The sequence below is a fragment of the Mobula hypostoma genome, chromosome 9 (genome assembly GCF_963921235.1).
Source record: "Mobula hypostoma chromosome 9, sMobHyp1.1, whole genome shotgun sequence".
NCBI lineage: Eukaryota > Metazoa > Chordata > Chondrichthyes > Myliobatiformes > Myliobatidae > Mobula > Mobula hypostoma.
The window spans coordinates 8,603,775-8,610,917 of record NC_086105.1 but is presented as its reverse complement, the minus strand read 5'-3'; positions in this window follow the sequence as shown (position 1 = coordinate 8,610,917).

Sequence of the window (7,143 nt, the reverse complement as noted above, 5' to 3'; positions counted from 1 at the left end):
ACCGTTGCTACTGTGCGATCGAAGGCCCCAAATCCTCGGATTTGCCTGCTGCCTGTTGCCGGGGCTGGGGTCGAAGCACCCAGCAGAGATGGTGCTCGGTGCTCGGTGTCGGTGGGCTGGTTGGAGGCTCAAAGTTTTCGGATGGACTCAAGAGTTGGCTGTGGTCGGGTGCTTCCAGGGTGCTGCATCGGCAAGTTTGCGGTGCTGGAGGTTCAAGGCAGGAAGAGAGTTTCTCTTCCTTCTACTGTCTGCGTGAGATGATGGGACTTTCGAGAGACTTTGAGACTTTTTTTTACCGTGCCCATGGTCTGTTCTTCATCAAATTACGGTATTGCTTTGCACTGTTACAACTATATGTAATAATTATGTGGTTTTTGTCAGTTTTTTTAGTCTTGGTTTGTCTTGTGTTTTTGTGATATCATTCTGGAGGAACATTGTATCATTTCTTAATGCATGCATTTCTAAATGACAATAAAAGAGGACTGCGTGTCCTCATAATCTAATCTAATCTAATCCAATCTAATATTCTGGAACATGTCTGAGCCAGGAAAGAAGGAGTGTTAGAAATGTAGGCCCTTATAAAGACAGATAAATCCTCAGGGTCTGATGCTAAGGGAAGCAGAGGAAGAAATTGCTGGGGTTCTAATGGAGACGTGTGTCTTTGGTAAACACAGATGGATATCGAATGTTGTTCCCTTTTTCATAGACGACAGCTAGGAATAAGCTTGCGAATTACAGACATCAATGGTATCAAATTATTGGAAAAAAAATTAAAGAGACAGGATTTATGTCCCAGAAAGGTAGGGACTGATTAGAAGGAGTCAATATGGATTTGTGCAGAGGAAAACCTATCTCTCAAATCTGATTGCATCTTCTGAGGAGGTAACTAAGTGCAGTAGGTAGCGTTCACATAACAGCGAGTCCCACATCCAGAAGGTTGGAGCACATAGGATCCAAAGTGTGTGGACAAACTGGATACAGAATTGTCTTAGTGAGAGGTGGCAGGTGATGGTAGAGGATGGGTGTTTTTCTGATGAATCATTAGCAGTGGGGTACTGCAAGGATCAGTGCTGGGGACTACTGCCTGTCATATACAGTGCTATGCAAATATCTTAGGCACATATGTGTGTGTGTATATATACAGTATATATACACACATATGTAAATAAATATCTAAGATATTTGCACATATATTTATTAATAGCTAGGGTGCCTAAGATTTTTGCACAATACTGTAGTAATTTTATGTATTGCACTGTACTGCAGCTACAAAAAAAACCAAAATTTCATGACATGTGAGTGATGATAAATCTGATTCTGATAAGGGTCACTATTGCGGTTTGAGAGTGGGAAGGGGGGCAGGGAGAGGGGAGTCATGGTAGGGAAAAGGGGAAGGGAGAGGGGAGAGTGTGGGAAGTACCAGAGAGACATTCTGTAATGATCAATAAACCATTTGTTTGGAATCAAATGACGTTACCTGTTGTCTCAGGGCTGGGTGTGTCTGTACCCTGGCACTTCTTCTGTACCACCTGTCCTATACCCCTCCTGTGGCCCTCCACCCTCGCCATTCCCAACATCCTTTGCTCCCGCCAGATTTACAAACTCACTCTCTGTTCCACATTGACAAAAGCAGTATTGGGCACAATCTTAGGCACCATAACTACGTATATGCTCCTAAGACTTTTGCAGAGTACTGTATATAAATTAATTGGACTGGAATGAAGGTGGACTGATTTATTACTTTGCTAATGACACAAAAATTGTGCAATAGTGGATAATGAAAGTTGTAAAAGAATACAGAGACGCAAGTCAGCTGGAAAGTTGGGCAACACAGACAAAACGCTGGAGGAACTCAGCAGGCCAGGCAGCATCTATGGAAAAGAGTAAACAGTCGATGTTTCGGGCTGAGATGCTTCATCAGAACTGAAAGGAAGGGGAGCTGTCTGACCTGCTGAGTTTCTGCAGCATTTTGTGTGCGTTACTTTGAATTTCCAGCATCTGCAGATCTTCTTGCATTTGGAAAATTGGGCAGATGGTGCTTAAACCAAACAGCTGTGAGGCAATGCATTTTGGGATGTTAAATCCTAAAAGGACATATACAGTAAAAGGTACCTCAAGAGAAACCTAATAGATGCAAGTCCATAGCTCTTTGTAAATAGCGACAAAGATGGATTTGGTAGTGAAGAAGGCATTCAGCTGGCTTGCCCTCATAGGCTGTGGCATTGAGTATAAGGGTTGGATGTCCTGTTGCATCTCTACAAAACACTGGTCCGGCCACACTTGGAATATTGTGTCCAGTTTTGGTCATCATAGTACAGAAGGTATGTAGCAGCAAGAAGTGGAAAGTAGAAATTATTCACCAGGATTTTCCCTGGAATAGAGAACCTTATTCATAAGCAGAGCATGGGCAGGTTGGGTTTATTCTCACTGGAGTATAGGGGGCTGATTTACGTCCTTGTAGAGGTTTATAAAATTACACAGAGCATGGATAAGTAAGTTGCCTTTTTACACCACTGGTGCTCAGGACAGCAATGAAGATCCTCCGTCCTTGGTGGTGTTCAGCGCTTCCTTCATCTTGACGGTAGCTTCCTCTCAGTTTTCAACCGTCAGTCATGCAAGTCCCGGGTAGAGACTCAGGAAAACCGGCAGACTCAGATGTAGAAAGATTCTTTATTGCTGTTTCTGTTACAATTGTGATTTACCAGTCAGAGTAGTTTGCCCTGAGCTGAACCCCTGAACCTGGAGGACCAGTGGACCGCTCTTAGTCTGGCCTCTACCCTTTGACCTGTTTGATATGGGTGACCCCACCAAGAGCCAAAACATGAAGCCCTGACTCCAGCCAACATAGCTGCCTGGGTCACTGAGGTACACGGGCCTCCAAATGACAAGGTTGTGGTCCTCTTGGAAGAGGGCATAGATAGGATAGTGATTTTTTTCTAGGGTGGAGGTAGCTAAGACGAGAGGGCATAAGTTTAAAGTGAGAGGGAAGAAATCCGAAGGAGATCTGACAGGTACATTTCCACACAGAGGGTGCTGATCTATGGAACGAGTTTTCGGAAGAAATGATAGTGGCAGGTACAATCACAGTATTTAAAAGGCATTTGAACAGGTACTTGGACAGGGAAAGGAGGGAGAGGATGTGGGCCTAATGCAGACAAATAGAATTACTCTAGATAAACATCACGTGACAAGGATGAGTGGGGATGAAAGGCCCAGTTTCTGTGCTGTACTCTTCTATCTAATAAACTCATTCAATCGGAATGCATCCCTTGGACCTCTTGCTCCTGTGCACAAATGTGTTTTCTCCCTCTCTCCTTTGTTGCTTTTCATTCCACTCCACGTTGTTTACAGTTGAACAAAGTGAGGTGGGGCTGGCAAAGTTGGCAAAGTGTATCACGTTCTTGCTTCTGTTATTCATTTCCAGAAGCCCTCTGATTACTGATAAAATATTGTAAAACAGCCACCAAAACTATCCACGGTCTGTTTTTGATGTTTAGAACAAAGCGGGCACTGTCCCTCTGAGGTCTCCATCTCCAGGAATCACTGCATCCTGTTTGTTGAGCTTCATTTTATTAAGAAGTTTACTTGAAGAAGAACCTTTAGTATAACTCATCTAGACACACAAGTATACTTTATGAAGCCTACTAACCAACTATTGCTATCATGCTTTCATTCATGTGATTTTATTGTTAGATTTATGAAGTGGGGAAGTTGAAATTGTAACTCCAACTTTTGTTCCAAAATTCCTTTCTTATAGATGTACAGTACATTGTCAAAAACATGATAGGGTTACACATTGAATTACAAAATTTTTATTCGTTGCTTTTTGGCTGGGTGCTGTACTCATCCAAATGCTGGTATAAACCAAAGGTTTATACGGATCCTGACCCGAATCTGGGCCATACCCTCCAAATATCTGGACCTGCCTCTTGGTTTTTTTTTGCACTACCTTACTTTCCATTTTCTATTTTCTATTTATGATTTATAATTTAAATTTTTAATATTTACTATCGATTTGTACTCCAGGGAGTGGGAGGCGCAGAATCAGATATCGCTGTGATGATTGTACGTTCTAGTATCAATTGTTTGGTGACAATATAAGTATAAAATATAAAATATAAAGTATAAAGGTTAACTATGTCCCCTTTTCCATTGCAGTGATTGTAACAGACTATTTTTTGCAACAGTGCTGCCACCTGCTGTGCAAGGTGAAAAAATCTGCAAGTTTCCAATTATATACAAGAGAAAATCTGCAGAAGCTGGAAATCAAAGCGACACACACAAAATGCCGGAGGAACTCAGCAGGCCAGGCTGCATCTGTGGAAAAGGGTGTAGTCGATGTTTCAGACTGAGACCTTTTATATATTCAATTGTATATTTACTATTGTTTATTATCACTCTTCAGTATACAAGTGTAAAGGAAAACCGAAACGATTGTTACTCTGGATCTGATGCAGCACAAAAAACACAATAAGCATTAAAATCACAATAGGAAACAAAGATATATAGTAAATATAAAATAAAAGCAATCCTTCAAAACACAATGTACAAATGGCTTTAAATACGTAGACTGATTGTATGTACATAAAGTGACGCTAGATGATGTGTATGTGGTGGTGTTGGGGGTTGGTGGGATGGGTTGATGAAAGAAGGTATTGATCAGCCTGGCAGCTTGGGCACAGTAACTGTTCTTGAGTCTAGTGCTGTGATGAGGCCACACTCAGGTTACAGAAGCAACTCCTTATATTCTGTCTGGATAGCCTCCAACCTGCAATCTGATGGCATGAACATTGATTACTCGAACTTCTGGTAATTGCCTCCCCCCTTCTCTGTTCCCCATTCCCATTTCCCTTTCTCACCTTACCTCCTTACCTGCCCATCGCCTCCCTCTGGTGCTTCTCCCCCTTCCCTTTCTTCCATGGCCTTCTGTCCTCTCCTATCAGATTCCCCCTTCTCCAGCCCTTTATCTCTTTCACCAATCGACTCCCCAGCTCTTTACTTCACCCTCCCCACCTCCCGGTTTCACCTAACATCATCTACCTTGTATTTCTTCCACCACTCCCCCCCACCTTCTTACTCTGACTTCTCATCTCTTTTTTTCCAGTCCTGATAAAGGGTCTCGGCCCGAAACATTGACTGTTTACTCTTTTCCATAGACGCTGCCTGACCTGCTAAGTTCCTCCAGCATTTTGTGTGTGTTACTTTGATTTCTAGCATCTGAATGTTTCCTCTTGTTTGTGTCTCACTATCCAGTGTCTGGAGCTTCAATGCAGGCAACTGTAAATGGATCTAAAGGATGCTAGGAAAAGAGTCGATTGCTGGGTCACAGGAAGAATCATAGCTCCTCAGTGTATCAGTCCTAAAAGCCAGTTTCCTTGACCAGTGCATTGCCCTTAATATCTTCATCCATTGCTCCGGTGGTTTGTGTGTGACAACTTCTTTTCTTGGAACTGTTCCTAAATTGAAGGCATAATGTATTTGTAGCCCCCCCCCCCCCCGGTACGCCTCAGGCTCGCTCAACCCATTGTCTAGGGAAAGCAGCCCTCAGCCCCGCCAAACTGGGTAATTAAGTTTGTGTGGATGCTGTGTGATTGTACCCCACCCTGCCAAATAACAGACAAAACACCATATACAATTAACTGATTACAATTTATAGATATTACTGGGACTATATAATTAATAGAGATAAAATATAAAAGGAAAATAAAAGGCGCCGAACTTATCAAAGTTCAATCTCTTCGTGCACAAACAGTTGGAGCTCTAGTAACAGTCCTCTTCTCACCATTCGATCCCCTCTGACCACCTCGACCCGCCGCCTGGGACCAACCACGGTGGTTGACCAGACGCTCCACACGAGTCTGTCTTCGTCTCCTCTCCTCGCCGAAGACCCTGGACCTCGGACTCCTGCTCGGGTCCGCCCTGTCGGCCCACTCACAGCATCCCGTCTGCTCTCTCTCTCCCCATCACACCTTCTGCCCAAAAACCCGCGCACCACAATAGCTTACAGACACACTAGAAAGAATAATATCTCTCCCAATTGGTTACAAATGGATACAAATCTCCTTATCAGTAATATAACCCAAACAAGCTGCTAGAAGGAGAACAACCGTCTCAGCAGTTAACATCACAGAGAAGCCATTTTAATTACAACATAACAAGGAAGCCATTTTAAGGAAGCCTACGCAGTAACATAAAAGAAGAAGCCCCTTACATATTGAAAGATGAAACTTCCGCTTGGCACCTTTCCCACAAACAAACCAGAGAGTAGGAAGTTATTATATGGGAAATTGCTGACACATTAGCATGATGTTCAGATTCTGGATCATGTATTTGCTTTTGAGATCCTCCATCGCCCATGGATGTTGTATCCCAGCTGTCTAAGTGAATCACCAGCCAGTATACAAGCCAGGGCAGTACAATACGGAGAGCAAGCTGTCACACAAGTGGCAGGCTCGCCCTCTTCAGGCAGCTGATGAATCCAAAGGAGCGGCAGAGATCGGTACAGTTTGGTGGCAGAGGCGTCGCATGAGTTGCCAGTCAGCATTGAACTCAATGTAGGACGGCCTTCGGGACACCAGCTCCAGATTTTCTTTGGGGTTCCTTCCCGAAGCCTTCCCCATGAGTGGGTGTAGCTGCAAGGCAGCGGATGATTGAGATCAGAGTTTTCCTTCTGTGGATGAGCTGCCAACCACAGCTGACAAGTTCCATCTGCCCAGTGCTGGTTTTGAGACACTAGTAACCCATCTTTGCCCCTCCTCCTGTCACTAGAAACAATTCCGCCAGGCTTAGTAGCCAAGCCACACACAAAGACCAGAAGCTGGACTTGGTTGTCAGAGGCTATCTGAGAAGCACACTATTGGGAACATTTAATAGGTAGTGGGAGCTTATCCCCATTACTGCCCCTGGCTATAACAACCTTAAGGAACCTTGTATTTATTATTCCCTTGTTTAATTGTGATCCCTCAACTACACTCATGGTTGTAGCCCTTGGAGTTTTGGATGTCTTGTCCAGAGGTCACAGGAAGGATGATATAGCTTGACTGGAAATGAGATTTTAATCATACACTTATATGTTACATTGTGGACTGAATTTAATCATCTCAGAGCCCATTAAGTTAATCCTGTTTAGCCACAGTATGTATC